This window comes from Balaenoptera physalus (assembly GCF_965194825.1).
Source record: "Balaenoptera physalus genome assembly, chromosome: 17".
Lineage (NCBI taxonomy): Eukaryota > Metazoa > Chordata > Mammalia > Artiodactyla > Balaenopteridae > Balaenoptera > Balaenoptera physalus.
This window is the reverse complement of record NC_138895.1, coordinates 24,472,024-24,489,304: the sequence shown is the minus strand read 5'-3', so window position 1 is coordinate 24,489,304 and position 17,281 is coordinate 24,472,024. Positions and strand designations below refer to the sequence as shown.

The following is a 17,281-nucleotide window of genomic DNA, read 5'->3' as shown; positions in this document are numbered from 1 at the left end:
AAAAAGAGTCATGTACCACAATGTTCATTGCAGCACTATTTACAACAGGCAGGACATGGAAGCAACCTAAATGCCCATTGACAGATGAATGGATAAAGAAGATGTGGTACATATATACAATGGAATATTACTCAGCCATAAAAAGAAACGAAATTGAACTATTTGTAGTGAGGTTGATGGACCTAGAGTCTGTCATACAGTGTGAAGTAAGTCAGAAGGAGAAAAAACAAATACCGTATGCTAACACATATATATGGAATCTAAAAAAAAAAAAAATGGTTTTGATGAACCTAGGGGCAGGACAGGAATAAGGACACAGATGTAGAGAAAGAACTTGAGCACACAGGGAGGGGGGAAGGGTAAGCTGGGACAAAGTGAGAGAGTGGCATGGACATATACACACTACCAAATGTAAAATAGATAGCTAGTGGGAAGCAGGTTCATAGCACAGGGAGATCAGCTCGGTGCTTTGTGACCACCTAGAGGGGTGGGATAGGGAGGGTGGGAGGGAGACACAAGAGGGAGGGGATTGGGCATATATGATACATATAGTTGATTCACTTTGTTATACAGCAAAAGCTAACACAACATTGTAAAGCAATTATACTCCAATAAAGATATTTAAAAAATAAAATGAGTAACGAAACATACACTTTATGAATTACCACTAGCTCTAATTCTAGCCATAGTTTATGACTTTCTAGAACTTTCAAAGATATGTTTTATAAATACAAATGGTTAATTTTATGTGTTCACTTCCCTCAACTGTGATGCCCAGTTGTTTGGTGAAACACCAGTCTGGATGTTTCTGTGCCGATATTTTTTATGCTATTAACATTTAAATCAGTAGACTTTGAGTAAAGTAGATTACTCTCCACAATGTGGGTGGGTCTCATCCAATCAGTTTAAAGCCTTAGGATCAAAAAGACTGACATCCTCCAAGAAGGAAGAAATTCTGCCTCCAGACTGTCTTTGGAGACAAGACTGCAGTGTCAACTCTTGCAGAAATTTCTAGGCTGCCAGGCTGCCCTACAGATTTTGGACTTGCCAGCCTCACAATTGTGTGAGCCAATTCCTTAAAGCACCTCTCTCTCTCTTTCTCTCTCTCTCTCGCTATATATATGTATATGAATATGATATGTATATATCCTATTGGTTTGGTTTCTCTAGAGAACCCTAATATATTTACATGTGTGTATGACTCTGTGTGGGGGTGTGTGTGTGTGTGTGTGTGTGTGTAAAGTCAGGCTCTGGGGTAAAATAATTGGACAGACTCTATACTGAATTAGGAAATACTATGGAAAGAAGTAATACAGTATAGGGGTTAGAAGATCTTTACATTTAATCTTACTTGAATCCTTTACTTCAGCCTAATTAATAACAATGCTGGAATTTATTTATTATATTAATATAGTTCCAAATGATCTGCTTCTTAGCTTCTCTTTAATTAAAGCTATTTCTGTTCTTAAAGGGAGACATATTACTAATTTTGGTTCTGCTTCTCATTAAAGGAGCTTACATTTTTCTATTTCCACAGCAAAGTGATATTTATTTGGGTAATAACTGGGGCTTCTCAAACTTTAATGTGCATACGATCACCGGGGATCTTTTTAAAATGTAGATTATGACTCATTAGGTCTGGGACAGGGGTGCTGAGATTTTGCATTTTTAACAAGTTCCCAGGCGATACCAGTGCCTTGGTCTGGGTCCCACACTTTGAGAAACAGGAACTAGAGTGGCGGTTCTCAAGCTTCAGCAACATCGGAATCCCCTGCAGGGCTTGTGAAATAACACAGTGCTGGGTCCCACCCACAGGGTTTCTGATGCGGGGGAATATAAACTGGGATCCCAGAACCTGTATTTCTAACAAGTACCCATGTGGTACTTATGCTGCTGGTCTGGGGGCCACACTTTGAAACACACTGAGCGAGTAATATTTCCCTAATCATGGGCATCACCTGGAGCACTTTTAAAGCTAGCGAGGCCCGTGCCCCTCTGTTAGAGTCTGACACAGTAGGTGCAGGAAGACCCAGAATCTGTATTCTCAACAAGCAGCTCAGACTGTTCTTCGGATAGTGAAACCCTGAGCCAAGAAGTTCTCTCAGCCCTTGATGTTCTTCAACACCCTGTGTCAATACAGAAGTGTGAGCCCAAACCGGACACCCTGAATCCCACCTCTGGAAGTGGGGTTAAGCAGCTACACATTTTGAACGGTCACAAGTGATTCTGATACTCACAGAGCTCAGAACTACTGAAATGGAGCCGTGGCCCAACTCTGGCTCACATTAGAGACTTTTTGAAGTATTCATTCCCTTTGGTATCACCATCCCAGCTTCTGATTTAATTAGTCTGGGCTGGGAGCCTGTATTTTAAGAAAAATACTCCCAGTAGCTTCTAAAGTTCAGTGAAGGTTGAGAACTCTGAATTGGAGTTTCAGCCTCAGATTGGCTTCAGGATAAATTTCAAACTACAAGTAACTTCTTCCCTAAGCTCTGGAACAGGGTGAGCAAAGTAGCCCTTTCCACACCTCCTTCCCCCTTGTGCACACATGGGACACAGTTGGTCTCCTAAGGGTGAGACTCTACCCCAGCAAGAGGTGTCCCTGGACCCTGTCTGACTGCAGCATTCTCCAAGAGAATGAAAAAAGTGGCCTCCTCCATTTTAAAGTCAGGTCTAAACTCATTCATTTATTCATTCATTCAAAATATTTATTATGTTCCTATTATGAGCCATCATTAAACTAGAAGCTGCAAATATAATTAAACAAGTTATGTCCCTGCTTTTAAGGAGCTTATGATCTAGTAAAAGAGTCAAGCAAATATGGCCAAAAGGCACATGAAAAGATGCTCAGCATCATTAATTATGTCACACCTGTCAGAATGGCTATTATCAAAAAGATAACAAATAACAAGTGTTGGTGAGAATGTGGAGAAAAGGAAACCCTTGTGCACTGTTGGTAGGAATGTAAATTGGTGCAGCCACTATGGAAAATGGTAGGAGATTCCTCCAAAAATTAAAAATAGAATGACCATACAATCTAGCAATTCTACTCCTAGGTATTTATCTGAAGAAAATTAAAACACTTATTAGAAAAGATATATGCACTCCTATGTTCATTGCAGCATAATCTACAATACCCAAGATATGGAAGCCCATCAACAGATGAATAAAAAAGATGGGGTATACACACACACACACATACACACACACATAATGGAATATTACTCAGCCATAAAAAAGAATGAAATCTTGCCATTTGCGATAACATGGATGGACCTAGAGGGTATTATGCTAAGTGAAATAAGACAGAGAAAGACAAACACTGTATGATATCACTTAAATGGAATCTAAAAAACAAAACAAACAAAGCAAAACAAATCAAAAACAGACTCATAGATACAGGGAAAAAACAAGGGGTTCCCAGAGGGGAGGGGGAGGGGAGGGAGAAAAGAAATAGGTGAGGGAGATTAAGAGGTACAAACTTCCAGTTGCAAAATAAATGAGTCACAGGTATGAGAAGTACAGTATGGGGAATATAGTACATAACCATACAATATCTTTGTATGGTGACAGATGGTAACTAAACTTATACTGGCAATCAATTTGAAATGTATAGAAATATTGAATTACTATGTTGTGCAACAGGAACTAAAATAGTGTTGTAGGGCAATTATACTTCAAAAACAAACAAACAAATATAGAAACAGAGATCAGATTTGTAGTTACCAGAGGGGGGGAGTTGGGGGAGGGGGAGCTGGATGAAGGCAGTCCAAAGGTGCAAACCTCCAGTTATAAGATAAATAAGTTTTAGGATGTAATGTACAACATGATAAATGTAATTAACACTGCTGTATGTTATATATGAATGTTAAGAGAGTAGATCCTGAGTGTTCCCATTACAAGGAAAACATATTTTTTTCTATTTCTTTAATTTTGTTCTATGAAATGAGATGAGATGATGGATCTTCACTAAACTTACTGTGGTAATCTTTTCATGATGTCTGTAAGTCAAACCATTATGCTGTACACCTGAAACTCATACAGTGCTGTTATGTCAGTTCTAGCATGATAAAAGTAGAAGGAAACATTGATTAACTAATTAAAAAGATTTTTTTAAAGATTCAAGCAACTAAATGGTACTCTGACTCACATCAACATTCCTATTCCCTGGGATTTAGGTGACAGAGGGAGGAACTTTAAACTTCCTCCTCAGAAGAAGATGAAATACAAGATGTATGACCTACACTGTCTTCTTCCAGGATCGGAACCCCACACACCACAGTGGGCAGGGGCTGCATCATTTTGCAGCTCCAATAATCAGATGTGTCCTTTGAGCGCTCTCTCAAAAAATAATAAAACAGCAGAACCGGAAGTGTATTTTTGTTTGACATGGACAGTTCTGTTTTCTACCATTTTCCATAAGCTGAAATGCCCACAGGAGGAGTTGCTGCTGTATCCCAGAGCACAGATGACCCTGGTGATCGGTCTAGAAAAGCCCAAAATTCACCCAAGGGGCTGATGATCCCTGAGACAACCGCTCCTCCTTGCTGCCACTCTCGAAACCATCTTTTCATCCTGTACATAAGTCAGGAAACAACAGCAGCGTGCTGGAGCAGAACGACCATAGCTGAGCAATTGCCTCTCATGAAAACCTCTCGTCGTCTCCTTGTGGATTCCTGATAGGAGAAGTCGTCAGTCAGTCAGCTGTTTTCATCATTTTTGGTTAAAAGTAAATAAAATATTTCTCAGTGTTTCTTGTCTTCCTCTTATTAGAATGTTATGAAACATTTCCACTGATTACCCACAGTCCTGTTGTCAACTGGGCCACAGTCTGCTGTTCACATCTGGAGGGGAGGATATTGGTAAGGAGAATTTTAATTTAGTTAAGAGTTTTCTTTAATGAATCTCATTTTGGCAGGAGGAAGTCGTGACAGGCATCATAACGCCATCTAATCTGCCACAACCGTTTTCAAGTTGCTGTTTTTCCCTTTCCTCAGTCAATCCCATTATTCCTCTCCTTTCAGCATCCCCAAAGGGTCAAGCCCCTGTAGCTAGAAAAAAATATTATATTGAGCGGCTACCTTTTCTTTAAATGAAAAATGTTTCACGTTGCTTCATCTTAATTTACTGGGGTTTTTTTCCCTCTAAATTGTACAGTTTGTGTCCGGCTAAAGGTAGACTGGATCTAGCTTACTTGTAATATTTAATATACACAGTCCTAAAAGCTTTGCTGCAAAGCAAATTAATTTTTCCAAGGAAATTGACAAGGTTAACAAGTCTCCATTGAAGCCAATTTCCAATAAGCAAAGCTGAAATCGGTTACATAGGTCTCTTGGCTTCTTCAGCTCATTGCTGGGTTGGTTGAATTTTGTGTGTGTGTGGAAAAAAATTTTTTTTTCTAGAAATGGGGTTTCCTCAGGTAGAAGAGTAAAATCAATGGTATGTTTTAAATACCACCCAGCTGCTTGCTTGCTGTGAAACCTGGACAAGTTGCACAAGCTCTGTAAACCTCAGTTCCTCACTAGTAAAATGGGGCTAAAATAGTACTGACGTCATGGGGCTATTGTGAGCATTAAATGACAGCAGATCGGTATCAGGCTGAGTGCCACGCTTGACCCCAGAATAGTCATTCAGTAAGGTTGCTGCTGATAGTTTATTATTATTATTCTCTTTAGAACTCATCAGGAAGGATTTGGATTAAGTAATATACAGGCAACTATTTACTTTTCTCTCAATATTTTTTACCCTAAGCTGTCAGACCCCAGCGATCTGCTTATACGTAGGCTCTCTTCAGTAACTAGAGTTTTGGGTAAGTTTGTAGGGTGGTTCATACGTACACAGGCTTGCTTTGCCAATATAAGAAACAGAGCTATTATTCAGGGAAACGTAGCAGTTCATGCACTGGTAGCACGCCATCGTACTTTACATCAAAACAGAAATTTTTTTTCTTTAATCCTTTCTATAGAAGCAAAATAACAATGTTGAAGCATAAAAGTATTGTAGAAAATGTCACCCCTTAATCACTTAACAATGTCCCCCAAATGAAGGGAGGAGAGGGATGGTCAAGGAGCATGAAGTCCTGAGTTTGAATTCCATTTCTGCTTCTAATTGGTGACCTTGAGCAAGACTCAGGACTCCACCATTTGGGGGGTGAAAAATGGTTTTCATTTATTTAAAAGACCTTTATAAATTTTAAGTTGTAATATTGGAAAGAAAGGTGACTTTATTGACAAATATAACAATCTGCCCTTGCCTATAAATGCTATTTTCCATGTTGATGTTGTCCCAGATTTTTACGCTATATTTCAAGAGGAAGATGGCTCTGCTGTGCACAAGACCGTGACGCCCAGGGTTGCCTAAGCCACTGATACAAGCAGATGGAGAAGAATTAATGGATTCTCAAAGCCGGGGTCACAACTGCAGGTGTCACCAGGAACTTCTTCACTGCTGCCTAAAGAGAGGGACAAAGATAATAAAAAAGAGAGAGAGAGAGGAGCTGTCGATCCTCTTAAGTCACCTCCTGGGGCCAGATAACCTGAGTGCAAGCTGTTAATAACATCCCCTAGGTGGTAGGACTGAATTTGTGGATTTGTAAAGAGTGTTAAAATGGAACTCCTCCAACCCAATTCAAGTTTAGTTATAATAAAATAATCTCTCTCTAATTTTTTTGTGTCATTTAGACTCACAGATATCTGTGCTTCTATAGCAGTTTCTCTATTATTTCTTTCTTTAAAACACTCTTCACTCATTATCAAATCTCCCTTAGGAGTATATGTTGGCTTCTTAAAGATGTTTCACAGACTAGGTCAATGTAGTTGGGCAAACTGCCTCCCAAGCTCTCGCCTAGAAAGAAAATTTTTCATAAAAAAGAAAAAGGAAAATTGGTCTTGTAATTAGGTCTAGAAATTACAGTGTTTTAAAAAATAATATCAGGGCTTCCCTGGTGGCGCAGTGGTTGAGAGTCTGCCTGCCAGTGCAGGGGACACGAGTTCGAGCCCTGGTCTGGGAAGATCCCACATGCCATGGAGCAACTGGGCCCGTGAGCCACAACTATTGAGCCTGCGTGTCTGGAGCCTGTGCTCCGCAACAAGAGAGGCCACGACAGTGAGAGGCCCACGCACCGCAATGAAGAGTGGTCCCTGTTCGCCACAACTAGAGAAAGCCCTCACACAGAAACGAAGACCCAACACAGCCAAAAATTAAACATAATAATAATAATAATAATAATAATAATATCAAACATTTTGGGTTTCTTCCTCAAGGAATGAATATTTCATGCATTCAGTTTGACCCTAAAGAAAATATACACTGACCCATATAGCCAGATAAAAGTAGTCTATGTGCACCTGTAACTTATATAATATTGTACATCAACTATACTTCAATTTTTTTTAATGGTTAAAAGAAATAGCTTATGTGGAAAAATGACAGAGCGTATAGCTGACGGTCAGTCAGAAAGATCTATATGTGTGTACTGTAACCAGTGGGCAGCCAGACCTCAGGCCCAGCTGAACCAAAGCAGCTGACTAATTATGTGGCTTACTGTCCTCACACCTCCCAAGCCTAAATATCCACATGAGGTCCTATTAATATTAATTTCAAATGACAGTGGCTCTTAGCACCCCCAGTGTGACGTCAGGATGCTATTGCTCCTCCCAAATCTTCCCTGGTTATTTCTGGGAGTCTCCAGAGTGCTATCTCAGGCATGTCCAGTCACAAATCTACCCTTGTTTCCCTGCTCCTGCTGTCCCTTCAGCATGTCATACCTGCCTTTGCTGCTCCCCTGCGTGGGAGAAAGAGGAGCCATGTCAAGACCTTCCCCAAACCACAATCTATGAGATGCCGTGGCACTGCTGGGTCCTGGGGAGAAGGGGGGAGCATAGCCTTTTCCTGATTTCAGGGCACCTCTTTGTCACTCAGGTCTGAAAACTTATAGCAAGATTCTCTGAAAATCACCCATGAAAAGGGTTCTTTCAGCTTCCAGCTCAACTGCTTTCTCCAATGGGACTTCCAACTAGATCAAAGGCTTAGAGGGAGAACAGACACACGCCAATGCCATCTCTTTCCACTGCCCTTGTTTTCATCCCCTCCTTTTCCCTCCATAAAAGAAGCAAGAGAAACAGACAAAAACTCTCTCCTCCTTCAGTTAAAAAAAAAAAAAAAAGGCTCTAGAATATCAACTCTATCAGTCAGGATAGGCCATATTATGCAGCAGTAACAAAACAAAACTGACAGTGGTGTAGCGGCAAAAGTGTATTCCTTGGGCCTCCTGTGTGTTCAGTGCAGGTTGCCAGGGGAGTTCTCTGCTCACCTGAGAAACCAAGCTGACAGAGGCTCCATCTTAACATGCTCCCATGGCTTCTGTGACCAGGCGGCTTCTTGATGTGACACAAATCACCTCTAAATGCATTTCATCAGCCAAAGAAAGTGTCATGGGTGTGCCTGAACTCAAGGCAACAGGAAAGTACAGTCTTACCATGTGCTTGGAAGGAAGAGAACCAGAACAGTTGTGAACAACCCGATGCTATCAAATAAACCCATTCAAATAGTATTTACCCCCTGCCAGGGGCACACACAACCAAACTCTGAACCCAGTTTGGGACTCAGCCAGAGCCCTTGCCATAGTTAGGAGAATGGTAAAGTCACTTACTTTGGAAATTCAAGATGTCACCCTGGCTGTGTAGGTGCCTATTCTGTGGGCTCTATATAACCGCTGTGGGACCCAGAGGCTCACATGAAACTGGGAAGAGAAATGCTGCCATATTCGAAAGTTCATTTTCAATGACCCCCCCCAAATATAGATGTTTAATTAAAAAATAAAATTTTATGCAGAAAAAAATGATGTATTTTTTACTTCCTAGAGCATGTAGTGAAGCCGCCACACCTAGACTCATGAGTTATCACACAGTCCTCTATCATCTATCAAAGGCCAGGCACTGTGGTCCAGTCTTTAATTATATTGCCTTTTATCCCATCGACTGCCCTCTAAGATAGATACCCCATTTTGCAGATGAGAATCAAGGAAATTAATAACTTGCTCATGGGGAGTTCCCTGTGGCCTAGCGGTTAGGATTCCACGCTTTGACTGCCGTGGCCCAGGTTCGATCTCTGGTTGGGAAACTGAGATCCTGCAAACTGTGGGGTTTGGCCAAATATAATAATATCATATATTATTATATAATATTATATAATAATAATTTGTTCATGTTCACCATTTCATGTCTTTCTTCAGTTTGCCCTCATTGATACATTTTGTCCTTCAATGAGCCCTATTGTTGTTCTTCTTTCTTTCTCCTTTGGTCCCCTCATTTTATTTGTTGTTGCTCTTGTTTGTTGCCCAGAGAACATATAGCCCAGTTAATCCCAAGCCTCTCTCCTGATTGGCATTTTCTTCTCAGGCCTTGCGTGTCTCCTGTTTGACTCCACCCACCTTCATCCTAATACTGCAGGGAAAGTCGCCTTCTTGCCATCAGCTGTCTCAGAGCTGGTCAGCCCCACATCCACCAGGCTCCCTTCTGTGTCAGCGGGACATCTAAGGTACAAATACTTGAGGTGAGCAGGTACAAACACAAATGTCTAAGGGGGCCAACCAGGGATTTATACATTTATTTATTTATTTATTTTTGGCTGCGTTTGGTCTTTGTTGCGGTGCACAGGCTTTCTCTAGTTGCGGCTCCCACCCCCATTCCCAAGTCCTCACCACTGACAACTCAATCAGCCCACCAGGGATTTAAATGGCTATTGAGTTGTCAGTGGTGAGGACTTGGGAGTGGGGGGTGTGGGGAGGTCTGGCAAGCCAACAAGTCTACCAAAAAGAGGTAAGACTTGTTGCTGACATAATAGGAAATCTGGACTAACGTTGCCAGATTTGACTTTCATGAAAAGTCATAAAACCAGATTTTTATATAGGAAATCCCTCAATCATTAGATGTCAACTTAAATTTTAAAAATATTGTACAGGTCATTTTGGAATCTGTACCATTGTCAAGGGTTACTTGTTCAAAATAAATGAAACAATATTTTAAAATACGTCTGCAAGAAAATGTTTGGCTCTCCAACTTTCAGTCTGCAGCCTCTCTTTTTAGCAGTGAGCAAATTATGGAGTACACACACGCGCACATGCACACACACTTGGAAACATCTAGAGCAAGAAGTCGCTTAGGACATTTAATAACAGAACAGAGTTTTAAACATCACCCATTAGAAAAGGAAGTAAAATAAAAGTTGAGGTACAAGGAAAGCCATTTCACACAAAGGAATAAGAGATTAGAAACTCAGGAGCCAGAAGCGTGAATGCTGAACCTGCCAGGACACTGTGAGACCATAGAGAAGTGGCAGGATCCTAGTTCCTCAAGGTCTTCATCTTGAAACAGATATTTTTTAAAAATTAAGAGCAACCTGATATAACGGGTTCTGCAAAACGTGAATAAACTTTATAGGACTTTCACATCAAGCTTCCTCAGATTGACTACAAAACCAACAGTTCTTGGAATTAGAGACTGTTAGGGGCACAAGGTCTTAGAAATCATCCTGAACTGCGTCCTCATTTTACACTTGAGGGATGGAAGGCCTGGGAAGACCTGGACCAGATCACACTGCTGGAAACCATGCAAGCCTGGCAGAGAGAGGGAGCAGAGATAGGACCAGGATGGAAACAGCCCTGCAAGAGAGCACCTGGAGGCCAAAGTGTGAAGGCAGGTTCCGCCCCCTTACAAAGTGTATACCTTTCAGCTGTCTCCGCTTCTGGGTGTCATGGGAATAATACCCTGCCCGAGCCTGCAGGTAGGGAAACTGCCAGGATGAGGGGAAATGAATGCAAAAGGACTTCTGCAAATTGGAAAACATTACACAATTACCAGCATTAGTTTGCTTCCTTTGCCTCCCCTGATGTCCCAGGGACCTCTCCATCGAGCTCCCACCCTCACGCTTTCCCCAACCACAGCCTTTATCCCCCTGTGCTGAAATTGCCCATTGATGTGCACATCTTCCCCAAGGTTCTGAGCTCTCTCAGGGCCAAGGGCTTCATCTAATTGCATTTGGTGTACCGGGAACCCCTCGATGAATGTTTGCTGAATGTCCGAAACTCTAAATCTCCAAACTCCCAACCCAAAAGACCCACGTTACACTAAACAAATTGTATACTTTTAGGGTCTCACTAATAATAAGGCAAACGCGCTCATATAAATTTGTAAATAAAAACTTTCTGAGAAATGTTCCCAACATTATAAATTTATAACTCACAATAGTCATTTTCTGGGGACTCTATTAAGTGATGGGGATGGTGGGTGGGGACAGAGGTGGGTTGTGAGGGAGACAGAGAAAGAAATGACTATAATTCAGGATGTTTCTAGGCCCCTAACTTTCCAGGTTCCTCTCTTAGCCAAAATTATAGATCCACCTGGAATCAAGCTTTCAGGTCTAAAAGCTGCCTGTCTGTGGAATTAGTCACTTGACATGATGAAAATTCAGATACTCACTCCAGTGTTCAAGACTTGGGTTTCTCGTGGGAATCCCAAATTAGCCTGCTGCTAAGTGTGGACATTTGCAAAACTCCCCTTTATGTAACTAAGTATTAACGCCTACTTTATGTCCTACCTCATCACCTGTCACAGTCAAAAAGTGGCAGTGTAAATTCAGATTTCAAGGAAATAAAATAATATATTGCACAGGAATTCCCCTTTAAAGCATGACCTTAAGAAAATTCCTTTGCTCTATGTCTTCTAGATTGGATAAACTGGGGTGGAGAGGAGAGAGAAATAATTGAATTTCTGTGGACCCAAAAGCCCAACAAAGGTAATTTGGGTAGGTACTATCCTGTATCCCACACATTTTGGAACAGTTCAAATCCAAAGATCTTGATAATTTTTCAGATTCAAATTCTGTAAGTTTGACATTTATATTAGTATTATTCCCATTTGGAAGAAGCAGTATACTCTCTGCATAAATATATGTAAAATCGGGCTTCCCTGGTGGCGCAGTGGTTGAGAATCTGCCTACCAATGCGGGGGACGCGGGTTCGAGCCCTGTTCTGGGAGGATCCCACATGCCGCGGAGCAACTTGGCCCGTGAGCCACAACTACTGAGCCTGCGCGTCTGGAGCCTGTGCTCCGCAACAAGAGAGGCTGCGATAGTGAGAGGCCCGCGCACCGTGATGAGGAGTGGCCCCCGCTTGCTGCAACTGGAGAAAGCCCTCGCACAGAAACGAAGACCCGACACAGCTATAAATAAATAAATTAATTTAAAAAATACATATATATATGTAAAATCCCCCCCTCCCTACTACTAATTTTCTGCCCATCTAATAATCGACTTTTAGGTAGTACCTGTTTATATGTTCTAGAAAAATGTCAAACTATTTTGAAATCTGGAAATTTTTTAAAAGCTTAAGAAATAATGTTTATTCCAAACAGGCAGCAGTCTCCATAGTGAGCAAATGCAAACAATGATCTTTAAATCGGAAGATGAGGAAAAACTAATAAAATTACATTCTATCCCAGGGAATTTTAGCTTTATACATAAGCCAAATAATTAATGTAATCCTCCTTAATGATTCATCCAATGTTTATTAAGCATCTATAATATGCCACCGTTCTGGATATTGAGAATGTACCAATACACAAAGCAGACAAAAATTCCTGCCCATATGGAGCTTACACTCTAGCAGGAAGAGAAACAAACTTTTATATAAGTAAAATGTATAATACGGCAGATGTTGCCAAACACTGTGTTTGATTGCACTCATGGCCCCAATTCTTTACCCTCCCTCTATCCATTCCCTTCGTCATGTTCTCTCCAGTGACCTGGGCTTCTTCCCTTCTCCTTGACTTTGAGTCTGGCCATGTGACCTGATTTGCTCAATAGAATGAGGTAGAAGTGACAGGGTGCCAGCTCCTGACTCTGGTGAAGACCACAAGAGCCCTTCATGATTCCCATACCCTTCTTGCTCCTCTGTCATTGCCATGGGAAGAAGATGCCCAAGCTAGTCTGCTGGTCTCAGGAGAAGGATAAAAGATATGGAACAGAGCTGTTCCAGCTAAGCTTCCTCAGCCAAACTTAGTCTAAGGGGCTCCTTAAATGCATGTATAAGCTGAGCCAACATTAGCAGGGCCACCCAACATGCCCAGCATAGAGGAGCTGACCTCCTGCTAACCCACAGGTGCATGAGCTATAATAATAAATGACTGTTGCTTTGGTGTTGAGTTTGGGGGCTGTTTGTTACACCTCAATAACTAACCAATACAAGTACTAAAGTGTGGTCAAAATAAAGCAGTAAAGAGAGATAAGAGAGTATGTATGTGGTAGTAGTGGGGGAGTCAATTTCAAATAATTTCCTTGTATAGAATTATTTTTCAAATATAACACAGTATTAGTAATTCTAAACACACTCTCTTTCTAAGAATTGAGAGGTTCTTATGTTCATTACCTAACATCCTCATCACATACACTCTCATCCTAGTACAACTTGGGCCCAAGTAAAGGGGAGGCAGAAAAAATATTGCTACCTTGTTCTGATAGGAGAAGCAGAGCAGAAATTAACACCCATTTCCAGTTCCAACCCAGGTGTACAATCTTGCTCTTTCTCATGTTTAAAGTGCAGTGCGTGAATGCATATTCTCTTTTTATGTGGCATCCTACAGCTCCACTAAAATCTTCCCTAGAAGCACTCTTTCCTAATTTTTCACAAAGTCACTTCAGGTTTAAAGGTAGAGGTTTTAGCCAATAGAAGTCTATTGGCAGTCTTCCCTGGTGGTGCAGTGGTTAAGAATCCACCTGCCAATGCAGGGGACAAGGGTTTGAGCCCTGGTCCAGGAAGATCCCACATGCCGCGGAGCAACTAAGCCCGTGCACCACAACTACTGAGCCTGCGCTCCAGAGCCTGTGAGCCACAATTCCTGAAGCCCGGGTGCCTAGAGCCCATGCTCTGAAACAAGAGAAGCCACCACAATGAGAAGCCCGAGCACCACAACAAACAGAAGCCCCCACTCACTGCAACTAGAGAAAGCCCGCGCACAGCAACAAAGACCCAACACAGCCAAAAATAAATAAATTAAATATTTTTTTAAGTACCTTTAAAAAAAATTTTTAAAAAACGAAGTCTATTGGCAAGTTTAGCCGATAGAACTCCTCCAACACACTCTTTGAAGTAAGGAGACCACGTTTCAAGGATTCTTTTCAATGGTTTTGAAAGTAACCAGTGTCGTTGTTTTGTGGAAATCAAAGACTTTACAAAGTAGCCACCCTACCTTCTAGCAAGGTGAACTTGGGTTCCACTAGTCACTATGTCCTCCTGCCTGAAAAATGAGACCAGAGGGTTCCAGCCCAGCTTTGATTTCCCATTTCATACAAATCCTAACCATGCCTTTTCCATCTTCCATCGCATCACAAAATGAGTGCTCTAATGGAAAAAAAAGTCACAAGTTCCAGTTCAGGGTTCAAGAAGATTCTAGTGGCTAGAATTGGCTCCAATACAGACTTGAGCTAAAGTTGATGAATGTATAAAGAAGGAGGAAAAAAATTCCTCTCCATGCCTTGTCTTCTAGGGAGTTACCTGTTGGTGGCTCCAGTGGACTGGTGGAAAGGTTTGAGAGCATCTTGATTAAGGTATTTTTCAAGGGCTCCTAAATCTACTGTCTTAAAGTTTCCCTTCCCTTCGTCTTTTACAGATTTGAACAGTTGACATCATATTCCAAAAGCTGTATGATCTTTGGAAAATCACTTAACCTCTCTGAGATTCAAATTCCTCACTAGTAAAATAAGAACTGAAGAAGTTCCTCCCTGTTCTAACACTCTATCATTTAAGTACACATGTTTAAGCTACTGATTCCAAACTAATGAAAACTTGCAGCCTGCTACAGGCTATAGCACTGGGCACAAACCAGCTGAGTTAATAAAATGAATTAGATTAGATCTTTCATTGATAATTTTTTAAAGTCCTGGTCCTCCTTATACCTTCTTACATTCAGCCTTACAACTTTGACAAGCAACAACCAAAATGTAAATAGTAACTATTTCAAAATCCTCCTCAGATCCGAACTATTTGGCTTTTTAGATTTCCAGACAAAGTGATAAACTGTGAGTTCTGTAAGAGAGCATCAGAAGTCTTTAGCAAGACTTTTCCATTCTACGATCTTATGCTGCGACCAGGCTGATAAAACTTCCTCTGTGAACTCTGAGTTTCTCCAAGCCGTACCTAGTAGCTACCGGTTCCCAATCAATTGCTATTCACACGCACACATCTGCACATATAAAGCCAATTTAAACATCACGCTGTGGGGTCCTGACATGATGACTGAACCACCAGCTGTCGGGGCACTGCACTGAATTGGGGACACAAACCCCATTTTCCCATGTAAATTGGCCTGGACGATGCTTAGGCCCCCCAACAAAAGGGGGCAGTCCTTTAAATGGGGCCATCTGGCCGTCCCCCGGCCCCAGTGATACCTCTGGGATGGGGGTGGGGATGGGGAGAGCGAGAGTGATCTTCGGGGGGCCACAAGGTAGCTCGGTAGCGCGCAGCTGTCACCCCGACCCCTGGGGTCCGGTCCACAGAGATTGGGGGGCCAGCAGATTCGCGGAGGTCTTAAGCCTCGGGCCTGGGGCGCCTGAAGGTCTCACAGCGCACTCCTGAGATGGGGGAGGGCGCGCTTTGTTCCCGGGCCCCAAGGGGGCGAGGCGCCAGAGCCTCGGGCAGAGTCCCTGCTCCGTCCCCGGGGCCCCAGGGCAGCTCACGGCGGGCGGCGAGCAGCCGCGGGCGCCTCCATAGCAACGGCGTGGGAGCTCCGCGGACCTGGAAGAGGAGCTGGGAAGGAAGGAGGGGAGCAGGGGGGAGGGGTGAGAGAGAGGAGGGAGGAGAGGTTCAAGGAAGGAACAGAGGAGGAAGGAGGGAAGGGAGCCGGGAGAAGGGGCGCACGGGAGGAGCACAGTAGGAAGAGGGAGGGGGGCAGGAGAGAAGGCTGTGGGAGAGGAAGGAGATCTGGAGGAGCTGGGAGAAGAAAGGAGGGGAACGGGAGCGAGGAAGAGAGGTGAGGAGGAAGAAGGGGCAGAAGGGAAGAAAGAAGGAAGGGAGCAGGAGCGTGGGTGGTGGGCAGGGAGAAAGCGTGCGGGGAGGAGGGGAACGGGAGAAGCCGGGATCAGCAGAGAAGGGGAGGGGAGAGAGCTGGGAGGGGCAGGACGGGAGGAGGGGAGCCGGAACCTGGGAGGGGAAGAGCAGAGCCCGAGCAGGGGAGGAGGGTGCAGCCCAGCCGCCCGGCCCAGCCCTCCAGGGCACGGTGCCCCGGGGAGCGCGGCGGCCGAATTCCTGCCCCCAAGCCTCGGGGCGGGAGGAGGGGCGGGAGCCTGCGGCCGAGGGCTGGCGCGGGCGGGGAGAGACTAGAGGGCCGGAGGCCGCGCGGGGAGGATCTTGGAGAGCCTGGGGTCCGCCCACCCCAGCCCGGGGAAGCGCCCCAGTAGCGCCCGAGGGCTCTCCCTCTCCCCCTCGGCTAGAGGGTCCCTCTCCAGCTACGCCGACCTTCCCAGCCCTGAGAGCCGGCTCCCCTGCCCCAGAGCAGCCCGCAGTTTTCCGGGGATGTGCAAACCCTCGTCCCCAATACTATTAGAAAGGTGATGTGGAGCTTTGTTTTGAGTCCACTCCCCTTTCCTCCCTACCGCCTCCCTCCCCAAAAGGAGGGGCCTCTTGGAGAAAGTATCTTGCCAGTATTAAGCTTGGGAAATTGACAGTCTGGATGGAATTCTTACATCCAGCTGCAAAGTTTTGGGAAAAGCCAAGTCACACAAAACACATCACCATTCTTAAGTACTCTTTGCTGAGCACCAGCTTGTACAAGACATTTCACAAAGTTGGCGGAACGGATTTGATCCTTGCTCTGGAAGAGTTGAGCATAAAAATGGACTAACGTTACATCTGAAAAGCATTTTTGAATAGCTCTCATGACGGGACGTTAAAATGTGTAAAAAAGAAAAAATTTCAGACTTAGTATTTCAAAAGAAAATCAAGAGATATAAGTGGTGTATATTTTATTTTAAAACCATTATACAAAGTAAAGGAAAGAAAAATAAACTTTGGGACGTTCTCAGCTAACATGGCCTATGGGAAAATGAAAATAAACCTAATTGAAAAAACAGTGCTCACCATAAATAGGTTTAGCTTGCAGTCAGGGAACATGGTTTAAGAAAGAAAAAAAAAAAAACCAGCAGAAAATTCACCAATCAAATGTAAAATTGTCCATGTTTCATAAAGCAAAAGTCAAAGAATCCTGTCAAGCCTTAAAGACCACTTTCTGCG

At 43.1% G+C, this 17,281-nt stretch overlaps 1 long non-coding RNA gene across 2 annotated transcripts; it reads right to left on the bottom strand.

The window, feature by feature from the left end:
• Positions 1 to 364: 364 nt before the first annotated feature.
• Positions 365 to 10,815, bottom strand: LOC309646509. Of its 2 annotated transcripts, XR_014255406.1 has the most exons (4): positions 10,725 to 10,815; positions 9,431 to 9,532; positions 8,312 to 8,740; positions 6,204 to 6,451 (listed from the first exon to the last, which is right to left on the bottom strand). It is a non-coding gene; the product is annotated as an uncharacterized lncRNA (long non-coding RNA). The 2 variants fall into 2 exon arrangements; XR_014255407.1 differs by lacking the exons at positions 6,204 to 6,451; positions 10,725 to 10,815 and adding an exon at positions 365 to 4,844 and having other exon boundaries at positions 9,431 to 9,517.
• Positions 10,816 to 17,281: the final 6,466 nt, after the last annotated feature.